Here is an 18,990-nt window from a genome sequence, read left to right as displayed (position 1 = left end):
TTGATTAAATCAGTGCAAAAAATGACCTTTAAACCAGTTGATTAAATCAGGCAAAAACCTGCAGCTTGAATGCTCCGGAGCTGCTCCAGCTCCGGGCTCCGCTCCAAAGCCCTGTTTGTAAGAGTTTGTTTGTGTATAGAATCCATCAGTCTGTGTGAGTAGTTTGGACTGGTCCTTTCCATTGTCTTTCTTTGCTTTTATTTACATTTTGAATGTTATTGATCATTGTGTATTTTGCCCAGTCAATAAGTTTTAATTAACCCTTTAAGTTTCTTGTAATACCTCTAACCTTGATTATTTAACCTACATAATGTTGTCATTAACAGATTTTTTCCACTTCATTGTCTACCTACTTTTTCAGGTCATTAATAAATACATTAAATAACACTGATCCTAGTATGTATCTGTGGGGCATTGTCCTGTTAATCACCTTACATATTAAAATGGACCATTTATGGCCAATTTTTCAAATGGCTAAATTTCTCAACTCTCTTGTTTATGCTTTCAGAGAATTCTAGTAGGATTGACAGGTGTAATTTTCCTTTTTCAGAAATTATTCTGGTTTATGCCTACTATATTATATTCATTTAGATGTTATATATCTCAGTCAGTTTTGACCCAGTTTACCTGTTACTGAGAAAAGACTCGATGATCTTTAAAACTTTTGGCTGAGTGAATTAAGAATCTCCTATTGAGTGTCAGATATTCATTCCTTAATGTTCAAGTTTCAGCATCTAAATCTCTCCTCCCATACCGTTATTTCCCTTTGCTTGAGGAAAGGCAACCTCCGTTTGACCACCATTGCATCCGATGAAGTGAGCTGTCGCTCACGAAAGCTTATGCTCAGATAAATTTGTTAGTCTCTATGGTGCCACAAGTACTCCTTTTCTTTTTGCGAATACAGACTAACACGGCTGCTACTCTGAAACATTGCATTTTAGCTATTCTTGGTGAGCTAGTCAAAACCATCTAAGTGGTTTAAGTCAAGGGAATTTTTTCTCTGAAATCACTTGGATGCTTTTGAAAACCCCACCCTCGGTGACTGCTTGCTACTAGGTAGGTAGTTTTTGTTAAGAGTTGATTTAGTTATTAATCTTCTCTGCATAATGCTCCTCAGCAACATTGATAAAGGTTAAGATGTATGCTTTTTAAAATTGAAGATAATGCTATAATTTATTGTAGTGGCTGTATTGCAACTATTTTGTAAATATTCATATTTGACCCTTTACTATTCCTAAAGATTGACTGTAGAAAAGGCTATGAAAATAAATAAAAATATTGGTATACATGGACATTTACCAAAATGTTGCCAAGTTTCAGAGGGAGATTTTGAAAATTATAAACTTAAAATTTTTGAGCTTTAACCACTTAAGGGTTTTATAAGATAAATAACTCTTTGACTTTCAGTAGGAGACAGGCACCCTAACTCCCTTGGGGCCCTTTGAATATCCAGTCTTAATTACATGCAACTTCCGTTTGAATGAGATTTTTGCTTAAGAAAACATCCTGGCGTTCTGAAAGTGGTTTAAACCTAATAATGTTGTGAGGAGTTTCACGTTCTGCCACTATTCCAGGTGCTGCAGAGTGAATATTTTTCCAAACCACTTCCATTGGAATAAGACATCTAAAGTAAGAGCTTAACTTTTGCTGTCAAGTAAATAAAATTGAGCTTTTTGTACCCATTTTACATAAGAATTACAAAGCAGTAATAGTACAAATGTTTTCTGAATCCTAAATTTAAATACATGGTTTGTAAAGAAATGCTTAAATGGTGCAAACAAGTTACACATTATATTCACTCACTCTGGTTTAAAAAAAAGAGTAGCTTGTAAGAGAGGTATAAATCAGGATATAATGTTGAAATTATACTCAGCCTTATAATAAAGCTTCACACTCAAATTCAGCCAATTTTAGGGTAAATAATTGACTGTCTAAATCACTTTATTATTAGCGATTTATTTCAAGTTGTTGTAAAGTAAAAAGTACGGTGTTTCAACCCTTGTCAGGAGTTGCAAAAGCCAGGTGGACTTTGTTCTAAAACTTTATTAGTGGCGACCACATTCTTAGCTGTGGAATGTCAGTTTCCAAGTTCTCTGCTGTCCCAGATATCAGAAGGTTTTTCCTGTTCATTCTTTCATAAATAAAAATTTCCCTAAGTGCATTTTAGTGCAAATCATATTTTGTGTGTTCTTTTTAAAGCTATATTCCAAACCATCCAAAGAAGTGTGTATGCAAAAAGAGCCTTTATAATGATCAGAGGTTTAATTTGCTCAGAATAGGTTGCTGACTAAAGTGATTAACTACCTGATAGACTATCATTATGCTTATGCTCCCACTTGTCTAAATTTTAAATCTCTTTGGTGGAAAAATAGAAGAAATTGCTGTTCTTGATAGCAGTTTTGTGTTTAGTGACCTTTTCTTGGCTCAGTAAATAGTATATCCGGCTGTTTATTTTGTTCTCTTGTGATTTGATGCAAACTGTAACTTAACTTCTGTTGTTTGTTCTGTCAGTCAATACACCAACTGTACTGCTCCTTCTGTTAGGCAAGAAAGGCACTGACTGAGCAATTGGAGCATTGCAGCTATAGTTGTCCTTTGGAACTGCAGCTCAATAAGACTTTTGGTCTTATAAAGGCCTGAAATGTGTTCCTCTTGAAAAATGTTCATTGAGGCTGCTCTTGAAATGAATGCGATTCTTGCCTTCATATAGAAAATTGAGGGAATCTTCTGGAACCCAGCAGTACTCCTTCATAAATGTGCAGGAGAACGTAAATGATTCCTTCATAGACCATATTGCACATTAAAATAATGGGCCTACATAGCGTTTAGCTTGTTACCCTCCCCTTGAGTCTCTCTTGGTCAAAAAAGATGAATTGTCACTTCAGAGTTGGAAGGAGATGACTGCAAGTTTAACAGATGCAGGAAGGAAGCAAAGTTTTCATGCATGCAAATGCATACATAGCCTTAATAGTGACTGCCTAACAGCAGTTAAGCTATATTTGAGCATTGTTAGATTGGAAAATTGCAGTTTATGTAGTATTAACTGAGCCTTTTCACTATGGCCTAAGTTTAAGAAAATATTGAAAGAGCCTTAGCAATTTTTTTTTTTTTTTTGGTCCAGCTGTACTTGTTGAAAAAAATCTTGTGCAGTATTTAACATTGTACACTGATATTTGTCTTCCATTATTCTGAGGCTTTATATGCCTCACTGAGGGCTGGAATAGACTGTTGCTTAATCTCCAGTTTTGCATCATCTCTGTTCAGAGGTTTTTAGAAAACGTAATGGTTTTCTTCGTGGCAAATTATAAAAACATGACTACGCTTCATTTGACATACACTTCCATATACCTAATATGCTTATTTCAGCAGTGAGAATATATGCACTATTGTCATTTCTGTTACGTGGTGTCAAATTCTTAAATGCAAAGCAAAAGACCCAGGAGGAGAGTAAGCACTGTAAGTGGGAGGTGAATAAATAGCCCTTTTTGGCTTGAGCAACAGATGACAGCAGCATGTATGGTTATAAATTAGACTTGCATAATGAATCAAAACTGACCCCACAGTGTTCTGCAGTTTGTAGAATTTGCAAATACCAGTAAGGCAATGAGACTCATTGTGATGCAGAAATTATTGCTGATCATTCCATCCAGATTAATTTCTTGAACTTCTGAGTGGGAACTTAAAGGTGTTGCACATCTGGCTGGAAATTGTTGGTAGTGTTACAGAAATAATTCTCATTGGTAAGCATACATACTGAATGGTTCTCTATTATCACCATCTTCCATGAAACATGAATTCTAATCTCCCCCAGTTTTTGTGAGCACTTTTAGTTACAGGTCTTGTGATTTCATTCTGCTTACAAACAAGGAAGAGGAAGAGAGGGTTTAATGGTAGGAAGCTAGCAATGTATAATAAGGTAGGTGAAGAAAATGCAGAGAGAAATGTTCCATTGTGGTGGTGATGGTAGAGAACATTTTTGACAAATGACATTTCCTGGATCCTGCAGGAATACCTAGGTAAAATAAAATTTAATATTGTAATAAAATGGCTAACAAAAAGGAAAACTTGAATAAATGTGAATTTAACGTGCAGTTTATTTAGTAACTCTGAGTATTTTTAATTTCACGCTCAGGGGGGCAATACCTGGGGGTTACAACACTTGCTGGCAATATTCTGTTTTCAACATCTTGAAAGACTTTGGACTCTCTCTCCCAGTGGTAAACAGCCAGTCCTATGACAACAGTCCCAATGCTCCAGCTAGATACAATGGCAGCCCTGTTCCTGGGTATTGCAGTTGTTGCACAACTGTGTTCTCCAAGTGAAGCCACAGCCCATGTTTGGGCAGAACCATTTGGATGGACTCCTTTGCATTTTCAGACTTCCATGCAGTCATGTCTTGGTGCACCAAGCCTTTAAAATCTCTGATTGGCGTGAAGGTGCAGGAAGGGGCCTTTCTTAGTGGCAGCAGCACCAGTAACGTTTACAGGAGGTACAGTAAGGACATGAGCTTTTGGGTCAGCCTTAACACTACTACAGCCTTAACATGCGATATCTTAATGCTGCCAGTACTGGAATTTGATATTTTTTTTAATAGAAATAGAAAAGACCAATAAAAGTTATCATATAATTGTCTAACAGATTGGATAACGAATATCATAAAGCCCGTGGTTTTTAGTACAGTTCTTGGGTAAACGTTAAAATTTAAAATACTAGTCTATATAAGGCAAACGTTTCTAAACGGAATTGCTATCCAAATCACAGGTAGCTGAGAAGCACTACTACTTTTGAACAAATGGCATTTTAAGCACATTACATATGAGCTTTGTGGGGTGAGATCCTATGATGCAAATAGTGGCACCTAAAGTGCTTACTCTTTCTTAATATCTCAAAGCAGTGGCTGGTTGTGATGAAAAACATACCTACTTTAGAGAGTGGGGAAGAATGGACAAATAAAAAATTTGAATCAAAGTAATCGTTCATATTTGTTATATTTCAGATTTAGCTTCTAGAACAACACCCTTCTCCATTTTTGTCACTGTATAGTAATGTGTTCCTAACTGTATTGCACATGAAGAGTGACAGACTGTATCGAGTGCAGTTATTTCTAGAAATCTCACTGAAGTAGTTACATTCCCAAAATCATTTGTTTGCTTTTAGTTTAATAGTAAGCTAAGCTAAACCTAAAGGAATGTAACCAAAGAGAAAAATGCATTTCTTATATGGTTGCCGAGTGTATGTGTAATTAGCTATCAAGAGACTTGCCTGGAGCTTGTAATGAAGTGTCAGAAGCCATGTTATTAGCAAGAGTGGGAGGTACTTTGCTTGTAGTACCTGAAAATTTTACAGCCGTTCTGGCATTCTATAATACTGATTGTTTGCTTATTTTAAGTTATACATGCTGCTCTTTTAACTTCGTAAGTGTCAACATAGATGTAGGAAGCAATTTTTTATTTTCATAAAGACTGTAAAAGTCCTAAGTTTAGTTAGTTACATTCATTTGTTTTAATTCCTATAGATAGTTGGCATGGCTAAAAATATCAACGTGTACCATACTGTGGTATTTGATTTAAAAAAAGAAACCGTTATCATGGTCCAGTTTGCAATTTTTGTATAATTTCCCTTGCTGTGTGAAGAAAACAGTGTTTGTATACAGGCAAAAGAAATGTTGGTATCTTTGAAAGGTAAACTGCAGAAGAAACTAACTACTTGATTCCTGCCAATATCCTTAAGTTACCTTTAGTTCCCAAGGAAAATGTTTTGACAGATGCCAAAGTTTTCAAAAGTGGGACTTTTCCAATGCCCTGACATGATTTAGGCCCACAGGTCACATTGACCTCAGTGGGACACTTTGGAAACCCCCCCCACTTAATTTTAAGCTCCTGTTTGAAAATTTTGGCCACACTCCATAGATTTCTTTTCCTGTTCTTTTAACTGGGAAAGCTATTTTGTTGCAAAAAAGAATTCATATCTTCAGATCAGGATGTAAACCCTCTGCCAAGTTTAAATTTTATTATATTGTGTACATACTCAACCTCCTACTGAGTTGAGAACTCATACCATGCTTACTATGAAGCATTGTCAAATTTCAGCTGTTTCCCCTAAGAATCTAAAGGCAGTGTTAGCCTTTAGTAATAACAGGTTTTCTTTTTTTCTTGATGCCTGTGTATTCCTCCTACTCCCACCATTTATTTTTCCTCTGTTCAATTCTCGAGTTGTGTAATAACTTTTTCAGAGCAATTTTCATGTGAATATTTTTTGTTTTAATGACTTTGCTAAGAGCTGCTGCTTCTGTTTTTATCACTGTATCCAGATTTAATCATGATCGTGTTTCCTGGGACATTCCTCTCATCTGTTCTGGTAGGACAGGTCCACCCACACAGATGTCCAGTTCTATCTGTCTGAACTTTTCTACTCAAAGTCTTGCAAACACGTGATAAAGCAGGGTATTAAACCACATAAGTGTTTGTTTACCCATTTTCAATAATTGATAACATTCTGCAGCATTTAAATAATTATGGATAACTAAGTCCCAAGTATTCAATAGCTACAGTAGTTTGCGTATGTTATATTTGTATAGATTCGTCCGTAAAGCCGAAGTGTACATTTAGTGAATTGAATTACACTCCTGGCATTGTAGAGAGTACATTATCTCAAACAGCATATTTGTTTTTACTCCTCTTCCTGTCATGAATGGCGATGGTGTACAAATAAATAATACAGCAAGTGCATGAGAAACGACACAGGATGTTCCCATGTCACTTCTGCCTGATGATTAAAGTACTGTGCAGGTAGACATCTTTCCATCTTTTATAGCTCTTCAGCATAAAACCATTCTGTTCAGAGGACCCTGTGGACCTTTTAAACTCAGTTTTTCAGGGATTTTATATCACTTCTTATAATGGTGATGTTACTTTGTTCTGTTGCAAGTCACTGTCTCATTTGATATCATCTCATGACACGCGCCACAATTTCATTTGTCCCATAGGGATTAATAATATACAGTTGCAGGAATTTGTGGTGAGATGAAATAGCGAAGTGTTGCTTCCTAATGGCGCCATTAGAAGTGTCCACCATAGAGATTTTGAGTATGTATAAAAACTAATTTAAACTTCCATAAGTCACATAATTTTGTCACACTTTCCATGGCATTGCAGCTTTTGTTATGCAGCCATTTTATTGATCATTCATGATTGTACTACAATCTAATTGCTGTATTTGCAAGACCTATTTTTATTGACTAGTACATAACCTTTTGAAATATTGTAGATTAAATAGTATATTTTGTTATATATCTTACTAACTTTGAAGTGTGCACAACAGACATAAGTCAGTGTATTTGTAACCCTTCTGCTTCTTTTCTCCTATCCTTCCCATTTTTTGTTTGCCCTAATTTGAATGTCTTGTGTTATAGTTAGGATATAAGGCCTTTGCAGGGTACATGTTTCGGTTTTTTGGTTTGTGAGACTCCTAGCATGCTTTTGGACGCTTCAGTAATAAGTACTTACAGTTGACTAATTTCATCTTTTATATAGGTTAGAAACAGAATCTCTGAGGATATAGCCTTTCCCTACCCATATTCCAATACTAATTTCTTAGAAATAGTACTTAACAGGCAAAATTATATTTGCTCATTTTGTTGTACATGATTCAGCTATTGCTTTGCAGTAGCAAAAGACCTTTGGGGAATACCTCAGGTAGTGCCATCACATGGAAAATATGACAAAATATGACTTGTGGAATACTCTGGGCCAGCCCTCCAGTGTGTGTAATAAAGCCAGTGTTTAGATGTTTTGGGTGTATCCTCCTAAGAAAAGACAGAATTCTCATTGTTATAAACTTTAAGTATCACAGTTGTAATTTTGATGGGCATTCATTGTATGATATTAATAAATGCTGGGGTATGTGTGTGTGAGGCTAGTGCTTGGTGTGTATGTAATTAAGCTTGCTTCATGTGGGCTGGGGAAGAAATTTTAAATTCCCAGATTTGGCATCAATACAATTACTATGAAGTTTCTATTTCTTCTTCTGACATCTGTCATACCTATCCTCTTCCTCCTCCTCTTCACTCTCCTGAGAATCTTAAGTATTATGTGTTTAAGTATGTAGCTAGGAAAGAGATGAGTTGTGGTACAAGGAAAAAAAACCTTTGATCAATGAAAGTGTATTCTTTTTTGTTGGTAAACTGCCGTTGTAGCAGAAGAGATTTCTCTCTTAATTGTGCTGCTGTATTTGTGTTGTTCAGATGTTAAAGTGTCTTCGGTAGCAAATTCAATGGCTGTAAAACTTTGGCACATGCAGCATCCTAAGTTTTTGGTCCCAACAATTCCCACTGTCAGGTCTTGCACTTTAGTGACTTTTCTTTTTAATAGAGGACAGCTCCCTTTTGGAGCACTTCAGTAACACTTGGCAGATTTGTTAGAGGCAGGTATAGTTCCTGCAGCTCTTGAGGCTCTTGCCAGCCTACAGAGAAGGGACTCTGCACCAGACCTGAATTAGGATTTCCATGTGTCAGGGCGTTGTAGTCATTCTTCTGTTTACCTGTGTGTATAAGATAGGCTCTGTACCAAGAAGCTTGAGCAGCTCCCAAGCATAATGCTAAGCTAAATTGTAAAATATATAAAAGATACCAGTATATTTTTATACTGACACCTGTCTGTAACTCAGCAGTGGTTTAATCGATCTGCACCAAATATCTTATTTACCTATCAATGCATAAAATCTACACTGACTTGGTGTGGCCCTATAACAATACTGCAGCAAAAGATCTGTGCAGCTCTTCTACTTGTACATGACAATGCCACACCATCGTATCTATCAATATTGAGAGATGTAATGGCACTGTATACTTTCCAATATATAACAAACAAGTTTTAAATGTAGTACTATCTACCATTGCATTTTACATGTTATATTTGCCTTTATATTTACTTTGACATTATCTTTATAAAACAAGTCTCATAAATAATGCTTCTTCCGTACAGCACTGCAGACTAAATTGATACCTGGTTTAATCGGGTGCGACTCCTTTGACAATAATGACATTGCATCTGAGTAGACTAGCTCTGAATTTTGCCCCTTTAGTGCTAGAATATGAACATGAACAATGATAGTGTCTAGAATCCTTACACCTGTCTCCAACTCACTGACTTTGCAGCAACTTCACTTCCAGTGTGCGCAAAAAAAGTAAATTTCATACAGCATTAGCTTAATCTACAGCTTTGAGACCACTAGGGGGACACTAGGGTAGAAGGCTGCATTTTGTCCGGCCCTTTTAGAAGTTATTTGGACTTCAAAGAGTGAGCTACACAAATCTGAGACTTTTACCTTGAATGATTCTCTCAAATTGGCATGGTCCTATGAAGGGAACAGGACACAGAAGCAACAACATGCCTCCTTAAGTTAGGAACCAGTAATGGAGGTGGACACACAATCCTTAGCAGCGGACTTCGGCTGTTGGTGCTAGGAAAGATTTGTTGTTATAGCTATACCTAGTGGAGGTGCAGCTTATACCAGCAAAACTGTGCTTTTGTTGGTAGAACTTACACCAGTTGACTGAGCCAAGTAAGCTATTACTGGCCAAAAGCATTTTTATGCTGGTATAACTGCATGTACGCTAGGGCTTTGGCCAGTATATACTTTGCAAAAGTTTCTGTTGTAGACCTCCTACCCTAAGTAGTGTTTGGGCTTTTGTAGTATATGTGATGGGCATTTGTAGTAATTTATCTAGTTGCGTGTTGGTGGAACGGGACTAGCATTTTTAGTGTAATTCCATAGTAATGGTTTGTCTCCGGTTTTATAAATGTAGTAATTTTTAATAAACCCCAGTCATGCCAGAGTTTTGGGGGATTTCTTTTATTTTTTGTTTGCCAGTTTTCAGCTGTTGCGTGCCACATGCTTATATCTGTCTTTTGGTGGGTACAAAATTGGAGGCCATTATAGGCTGATTGAAAGTAGGCCCTAAGAGTCTGAGAGGCTGTCGGCTGCTGAATCCTATTGGGTTATGTAGTCCTTTCCCCTAACAGGGCAGCAATATTCGCTGCAATATATTTCTTAACAAGTTTCTGTATTTCTCTTGAGTTTCAAGTGTGGAAGCTTTTGAGTTCATAAGACACACCCAACTGAGTAGAAGAATTTGTCTGTAGTTTATACACGAGCTTCCAAAAATATACTTCAGAATGGTTCATCTTCTCAAGAAACTTGCCCTAATTAAATAAATCTCCATACATTAACTTAGCTGGACGTGGGTAAAAGTTTCTTTGGTATGTTGTTGTAATGTCTGTAGTTAAGTCAGAAATATTCAAAGTTAATGTCCTAATATTAAAATGGTATTTAAAAGTTTTTGTGATGAGGCAGAATTTCTGAGGGTTTTTCTTTTGATTTTTTTTTTCTTGCTTGCGTAGTCGAGGAGCATTATTTTTTCCCCCTACCGATTATCCTTGTCATTATTTTCCTTTAGTTTCTTCTTTTGTCCAGTGTTTGCGCCGCATTTGCCAGGTAGCATCTCATTTTAAGCCGGGTCCATTGGCACCTGATCTCTAATTGTTGCCCGGCAAAATGGTGGAGTGGGGTCACCTGGCCTACATCGGACTACTGGAATCTCTGGACAACTTTTCGATACCTATTTGTTTTACAGAACTGGGAAGTGGGTACAACATTCCATATTTGATCTTGGATGCTACATTTATGTGAATTGTAGTGTAAATTATCAAAAAAATATTTTCCAGTGCAGCAATGTTGGTGGATGTATAGATCGGCAATGCTTCACATATAGCCTTTTAAAAAAAAAAAAAAGTACAGCTGCATTTTATGTTCACTTATTGCTAAGCTTTACATGTACTAATCTGCAGAATCTTGTGGCTTGGGGTGGGAGCAGGGAGAGGGTTCAGCAGATTTCAGTCGTCCCCGTGGTTATACAAAAATCCACTCTCAGCATGTGGAATAAAGCATATACAAAATTTCCATAAAGTGTGAAAAATTTCCGGCAGTTTTCCAGTGTTACTGACTTTAAGCAGCCCTTTTAACATACAGGGTTTGTACGGACTTATCAGTCAGAAAGTGTTTATGATTTGGCTTTACTATCTCAGCAGGTGTTGTGATAGATCCTAATCAAAGGCTTTGAAAACAGGATTTCTTTATGGGGTGAGATGTGAGTAATGATAAAGATATTTCAAAAAGCAAATGCCAAGACTCTTAAAGTGTTAACAGAAAGAACAGTATTAAAGTGTTCACATCTTTACTAACTGGCATTTTGTCATCTGTTTTGTTTTCTCTAGCTTTCTTTCTTGTCACTAAATCTGTTCCCATCCCGCAGCATGGCTGCTATTTAGGCCCTTCCACATTCAGAGCAGAACTGTGTAGGAGCCACATTGCTGCTAGCATGTTTCTGCATGTCGTCATTTTAATTTTTGACCCATTCAGTCAACCTGAGTTATTAAACACATTGGGCGCTGTTCTAGACAGCGTTGTGCTTTGCAACTCTTTTTCTTACAGTTCACACAAAAATTTAAAAATGCATAAGTTAGCACTGTAGCATGTTCTCACCTGTATTTTGTGCTGCTTCTCATGTGCATGGGGAAGGATGACAAATCCAGAAGGAAGTAAATCGGGGTGAAAAAAGAGCTGGCTGTCCCTGTCTTACCTAGTTATACCAAGTTTGAAACATAACATTTACAAATAGAGTATTTTAAGTCATGCAGAACTTTAAATTGTTCTTGTATTTCTCTAACATGGATTTAACATTTTTGGAACAATGTCTCTTCTATTTTGGACATGGTCTTTCCATATGTGTAAACTGCATTTATATCTAGAATATACAACAAGTGAGATGGCTGCAGGTGCCTGGAGATTGATGTAATTCAGCGTTTCCTCCAAAACCAGGCAGGCAAACATAACTGCAAAATTATTGTTAATGTGTGTCTGTATTCTGGACATAGGCAGTCCTCTTCTGCCCATTCTGTTGTTACTCAGAGAAAAAATACCTTACATTGAGAACTGAGTGTAGTGGTTATGGCGTAGTCCAGAGTGGATGTGGACTGAAATGTGAATTCTTGCCCTTTGGCCATAGTCATTATTGCTCTTGGAGGTTCCTTTTAAGATGAAGTAGCTCCTCCCTTGTTTTTCGGGGGAGCCAGGATTTTTCGGCAGCCATTCTCTGTTGTGTGCTTCAGCAGCAGCATATGTGTAGAGTGTTTTTCTAGAGGAATGTATCTACGCACAGCCAGTTGCAATTTGATACGTTGATTTTAGACTTTGAGGGAATTTTTGACCTTCAGTGACCAGTAATTTTTGTTAAACATTATCCATGGTTCTTGGTGTAGAGAAGTGTGTTCTGTACTTACATATGATCAGAGCACTGTCTGAGAGAGAAGAATATTGAGTTATGGCACACTCTGCATCCCATTGAAGCCTTATTATTTTAGTTGGGTATCCCTTTGAGACAGCAGCACCTTGGCAAAGCTGGTAATGCTTGTTGATCTTCTGCAGCTCCAATTTTAGGAAAAGATAGAGATGGATTTCGCCCCTCCTGGCATATACGTGTCTTCCTCCATCTCTCCAAAAATCACCATCAGCAGAGGATTTAATTTACTGCAGCTTTTGGTTATTAGCAAAGTCCACATCAGCATAAGTACTATAGATTGTTTTGAGGCTGTTGTCCTGGTCTGAGCTATAAAATGTTGCCAGCCCTTTACATTAGGGATAAATAGAGAGGGTCCTACTTTTTGCTAAACACAGTTGACGTTCATCCAACAGATTGATTTGCAGGTTTCTAGGGACAGCTCCTCAGTTAATGTAAATCAATGGAACTACATTGATTTACATCAGCTGAGGATCTGGCCCAAAGTCAGTAATGTAGGATTTCTTGTACCCATGTGGTTAGATAGCAAACACTATACAGATAGTGCAATGGTGGGCAAGCAGTCGGCACACCCACCCTATTGCCTACAGAATGCTGCATGAGTGGCAGGAGAGAGAACAGAAACACAATTCGTATCAACAGCATGTTGCACTGAAAATCAAAATGGGCAAATTGTGGCCATTCCCCTTTTGACCTTTGTCATTGTAGGCAGTGTAGCTGTTCTCCCTCTGTTTCTTTCATTCAGTTTTCTTTTGCAGTCTTCTTCTGCAATTCTTTTTATGCATATACATATATATTTGGTTCTACCTTTCATTTATTCTTTAGTCATTGTTTCCATTTCACTTTCCCTGTGTTTCATTCCTGTATCTTTCTTGTTTAGACCAAGTGGAGGATTCAGCTGGCAGTAGCAGCCATGTAGGACCCTTCAGGAACCTGATGGTAAGTGCACCTGTGTACTTATACTCAGGCTTCCACCAGGTTCAATACTGTATTTTTCCCCTCTGTGGTCTTCTGCTGGTCTTGAAGTCTTAAAGTACAAGAAAATTAAGGGGCAACAATTCATTAGTTGATCATTGGTATCAGTTCTTATCAGTGTCGTGGTTATTGCTTTTGCTTGGAAATGTGTTGGATAAAACATGCAGGTCTTTGAGAGTTGTCTGTCTTGAACACTTTTTTATAAGCAGACCAGAATCTGAAAAAAGGCAAGATGTGGCTAACTGCTGTATGTGTTTAAAAACAAAAACAAAACAACCCCAACCTGTTGAAAAGCAATAGATACTTCCGTTACTCCTTGCAAATTGATCTGACTAATCTAAAATTATATATACATGCAAGTCAGCTTGTTGGCTATTCTGAATAAAGGCAAGTAGGTGCCAGATGAATCTTCTCTTCAAATTATTTGTTTAAAGGCCATGAACTTAAAAATGTTCCAAGTATATCAACTAGGGTTTTTTGGGTTTTTTTTGAAAGCAGGAGGCTGTCTAGAGGGGGCTTGGAAATTACCTTCTTTTCATCTTGGTATTGAGAGAGGAATTTTTAGTAGCCCATAAGCAACTAGATGACACATTAATTTTAACCGTAGGTTAAATAACTTCAGTTATGAAGACTGTTCCTCTTTTGTTTTTCAGGTCATAGTGGGGATGATATTTTTGGTAGTGTATTATACAAATGGATGAAACTTGGGAAAGTTTGCATTCTCTTTATCATTTAAAAAAAATACAAAAGCAAAGCCCTTGTGATTGTTTTCTACATCATTTACAAAGCCTCTTAATTATCACAATGCATGTCTCAGCTTATCAGAAGTGAAGAGTTAGTTGTGTTTCCATTTCAAAGGTTTTATAGCAGTCACATTAGAGGTGGCACCATAGGTTTAAAAGTGCCCAGTGACCTGTTCCACTCTGTTCTAGAAATAGTTTTAATCTACTGTAGCTCCAGCTGCCACAGCATGTAGGACAGGCAAAATATAGTCCTCAGCCACCACCATATTTGATGCAAAGGTGAGGCTCCTAGAGATTTCAGGTCCTGAACACGTTCCTTTGTTCGAGTGGAATGCTTCCCTCTGTGTATGGAAGGGGAGACTGTGGGTCAGACTACTTCAGAACACTAGAGGTCTTGGCATATGGACCAGGAGACCCAATTTTCCTCTTCACCCCAACTCCCGCTTCACCAGAAGGTGAGAGAAGGAGCTGTGGAATTTTGCCTGTGCTCTCAAAATTTTGTTGTTGGGTTTCAACCCATACGTTGTTTCAAAGCTCATTAGAGGCAGTGTCCAAAGGATACATAATGGCACTTGGTGTGTACAATGGTTTCTAGACTCTACTGAAGTGAACGTTTGAGCCTTTTTTATATTTTTTACTTTTGGTCCCAGAGGTGCAGTTGCATCAATTACACTTGCTGTGAGCTTCAGCAGGGATGACATGTGTGTTAGCACCGATATTTGGATGTGTACAGCTTGTCACGGAGTCCCCGGGCGATGGTCTGGAACTGCTCCCTACGAAGCCAGGCAGGACTCTGGTGAAGTCTCCTTTCTGTGAGCAGACTGTCTGTCTGCCTGCAGGGCAAACAGCTCATACAGCTTCCACCTTCCTGGGTCTGACCTCAGAGCATTCAACATCCTCTGCCCCTCCATGCGCTTCCCACAGGGAGTCCGCCCAGGTGGGGTCCTGGGGAAGCCAGAGGGTCATGCACCCCAATTCCACAGTCAGCCGTGACTCTCAGTCAGCCAGTGAAACAGAGGTTTATTAGATGACAGGAACACGGTCTAAACCAGAGCTTGTAGGTAGGTACAGAGAACAGGACCCCAAGCCGGGTCCATTTTGGGGGGCAGTGAGCCAGACAACCACGTCTGCACTTCACTCCTCGTCCCCAGCCAGCCCCAAACTGACATACCCTCCAGCCCCTCCTTCTCTGGGCTTTGTCCCTTTCCCCGGCCAGGAGGTCACCTGATCTCTTTATCTTCAACCCTTTAGCTCTCACTTGGCCTGCCCTTCCCCCCTGCAATCAGTTGCCATTCTCTGTGTCCAGAACCCTGCACACACCTGCCCTCTAGGGTTCTGCAACGATCATACTCCCTTATTCCACCACCTAGATACTTAAGAACTGAATAGGGGAAACTGAGGCACCCCCACAATATTCAGAGACAACATTAAGAACAGTCCCACTTCATCACACAGCTCTGAAGCCCTTTGTGCCCAGATAGGGAATTGCATTAAAGACCATGGCTGTGGCTCCTTTTCTTTCAAAGGTTATCAGAGGTTCTGACTAATGGCATATAATATTGAATTGCGGAGCTTGGCAGGTAAAGATGCACAGAGAAACTCATTATGGTCAGTCGGAGCATCAGAAAGCATGCTGAAACTTCTGATTAGTCTCCAGCTGCATTTTCCCAGCACTTGATAATGATGCCCTATCACGCAATTCCAGGTAGGTATGATAGTCAGGGAAGTTCTTAGAGACAAAACATTATAGTATTTGGGGATAAGATGAGGCACAAAGCTGCTCAGTTGAGAGAAAGCATTGCATATAGTAATGTGTGATCCAGAGATGGCAAAAAATAAAAATAAAAAGTTGTAATGTATAGTGATCGCTTGATCTGATAAAAATCTGTTAAGGTAAAAAATAAGAAAATAACCAAAAATGGAATGAAACACCCTGATAAAGCTATATGGAGAACTGGAGAAAGCTGGACAACTAATTAAATCTAAGTTCATCAAAGAAGAGGGAGAAAATACAAAATTAGTTCATACATCAATGGTGTCCAAATAAAAACTAGTAATTCTTATTTTCTCTAGTGTGAAGCTGATCTTTCTTTGATCTTTAAACATTTCTGTCGGAAGGTTAGAAAGTTTCAGTAGGAATAGAGAGGAAAAACTTTCAGCAAAAGACGTGCAAAATACTTCTAAGAGTAAAGGAATAATCTCAGATTTAAGTTCAAAATGGTTCATATGAGGCAAGTCCAATGGGTTCTTAGGTAGGAGAGTGTGCTTCTAAGTGAGAGACATGGATTCCAGAATACATTTCACATCTCTGGCCAGAAGGTCATGTATTAGAAAGTTTTGTGTCTGAGAGGCCTAAGAACATAAGTGATCTCTCTCCTGCCATGTATCTCCACCCTCTGACAAACAGGGGCTAGGGCAGGGGTGAAAGTAAGTCTAGGGACTTACCGGTATGGGGCTGGGCTGGGGCTGGCTCTGTCCCCCGGGAGGGGCAGGGCTTCGGGCGGAAGGGATGGGGCTGAAGGAGGTCAGAGCCAGCCCCAGCCCACCCTGTACCGGCAGCGTAGTTCCTCCTTCCCCCTCCCCGGGGTAACAGCGGCAGCCGGGGGCTCTGGCAGCAGTTTAAAGGGCCCTGGGCGGTAGCGGCGGCCGGAGCCCTGGGCCCTTTAAATCGTCCCTGGAGCCCTGGGGAAGCGGCGGTGGGGCTCTGGGGATGATTTAAAGGGCTCAGGGCTCTGCCGCCGCTACCGCTCCGGGCCCTTTAAATCGCCGCCTCAGCCTGCTGCCGCTACCTCAGGGCTCCAGCAGTGGGGCTCTGGCAGCAATTTAAAGGGCCGGGGGCTCCAGCTGCTGCTGGGAGCTGCAGGCCCTTTAAATTGCGCCTGGGGAAGCCAATCCACCCCAGTGTGGCGCACTGGCTCTTGCCGGTACCCTGTACCCGGGCGTACCGGCTTACTTTCACCTCTGGGCTAGGGACACCATTCCTTACCCATCCTGGCTAATGGCCATTAATGGACTTAAGCTCCATGAATTTATCCAGTTATCGTTTAAACCCTGTTATAGCCTGGCAGGAGGATGTATTACTTCTCTTGTAGCGGTACCATTCTAGCAGCTGGGTAGGCAGAGGTGTTCATTTTCAGAAGAGATGGCTGTTTTTAGGGCTTGTGTACAGTTGAAAGTTAATTCAGATTAAGGTAGGGTGTGCATTTAAAGTACCGTAGCTAGTCCTGAATAACTCCATATGTTGACCATCTTATTTTGGAATAAGAGTTCCTTGTTCCTGTTTCACTTAATCCACTTTTGAATAACTGAATAACTCCATGTGTAGACAAGCCATTAGCTGCAAGGGAAATATGTAGCATACATTAATGTATCAGAAGTGTGAGATTTTTCAAGGATGGAAAGTTTACCCAGAATGAAGATGTAAATAAACACTTTTCCACCCTACATACACCTGTGAGAGCCTATCCCTTACCCTTTGAATATCATAGAATTGGATGAAGAGAGACCATATATAGGAGCAGGAGGAAAACTCTGGAGAGTATACCCTCAAAGCCAATTTGTAAATGAAGTTTCTGTGCATCTTTCAAATCATTGGCTAAGGCTTCTAATAATTCCATATTTGGGCCTTTTTTCCCCCGAGAAGGCCTCCCTTTGCAGATAGTACAGACACAAATGGAGAACAACATATTGGCTATAGTTACAAAGTTATATTTGACCTACGTTTTTTTTCTTGCTACAGCTTCTTGGATGGAGAATTTCTCCGTATTCTTTTCTGTCTCACATTAGCTATTTCTCGGGGAGAGAATTGTCTGTCCTCTCATCTGTAGTAAGCATGTCTGGTTCTTAAGCTTTCATTATAGGTCTTATTTCTAAACCATTCCTTTTTTTCCTATTCTCTTAACTTTGTCGAGTGTATCAGAATGTGCTGCCCAAAAGTTACATGCAGCATTCCCAAGTAAGGCCTAATCAAAGTCTGATAGAGCAGACTAGCTACCTGACTTGCTTTCTTGTAGTGTTCCTTTAGTATTTTCTGGTTTTGTGTCAGCATTGCATTATTCACGTATATTATGTTCCTCATCCCTATCTTTCTGTAATTCTGCTCACTAACAACTATTACCCAATTTTATATTTAATTACTCTTTTTATGTAAACCACTTTATAGTTACCTTTATTGAATTTCATTGATTTCATCTTTCTCCAGTTTGTAAAAATCATACTGTGTTTTAATATTTTCTTTTGGAATATTTATGATTCCTCTGCTTTTTGTATCACCCTCTTCCAAGTCATGGCTGAAAAGAGATGTAGAATTATTTTGAAAACCTACACAGAAGTATATGGAACCCATGTGGAATACCAGTTGACAGCACTTCTCAAATTGACACAAAGCATTAATGAGTGCAGTGGCGTTGTAGCCATGTTGATCCCATGATATTAGAGAGACAAGGTGGGTGAGGTCATACCTTTTATTGGACCAACTTCTGTTGGTGAGAGAGACACCTGAAGAAGAGCTCTGTGTGAGCTCGAAAGTTTCTGTCTCTCACCAACAGAAGTTGGTCCAATAAAAGATATTACCTCTCCCACCTTGTCTCATAAAATTGTCTAAGATACCATTAATGTGTAACATCATCCTTATAAAAGTCTTGTTTGTCTAGTATACCTGTGAAGATGTCAGATAACTGTGTCTGAGTTGACTTGCACTGCATTTCCTTGATCCTCTTTGTGCCATCAGTGAAAGAAAACTAGTTCAGCATGTTTTTGTTTCTGACAAACTCATCTTACCTTGTACCGATCATTTATTTTTCCTCTAGGCATTTGTAGGCTTATTGCTTTATCAGTTATAGTGACGAAACAGGTATCAAAATTAAATTGGCTAAACTGTTAATTTCTTGCAAGTCACCTTTTTTTCCTTTGTTCTGT

The 18,990-nt window shown here is 39.0% G+C and overlaps 1 protein-coding gene across 8 annotated transcripts in view; it reads left to right on the top strand.

Moving 5' to 3' along the window:
- PRDM2 (PR/SET domain 2) overlaps window positions 1-18,990 on the top strand; it is a 118,389-nt gene that overhangs the window by 64,413 nt on the left and 34,986 nt on the right. Inside the window, exon 1 of one of the 8 annotated variants that reach the window (XM_074933953.1) lies at window positions 13,237-13,294. The exons of the other annotated variants lie outside the window; for them this stretch is intronic. The gene's annotated coding sequence lies outside the window, so the exon portion shown is untranslated. Of the gene's footprint in view, window positions 1-13,236; window positions 13,295-18,990 lie in introns of those variants that run through there. 8 annotated transcript variants of the gene reach the window in all.

The sequence above is a fragment of the Natator depressus genome, chromosome 18 (assembly GCF_965152275.1).
Source record: "Natator depressus isolate rNatDep1 chromosome 18, rNatDep2.hap1, whole genome shotgun sequence".
NCBI lineage: Eukaryota > Metazoa > Chordata > Testudines > Cheloniidae > Natator > Natator depressus.
This window is presented reverse-complemented; position numbering and strand designations above follow the sequence as displayed.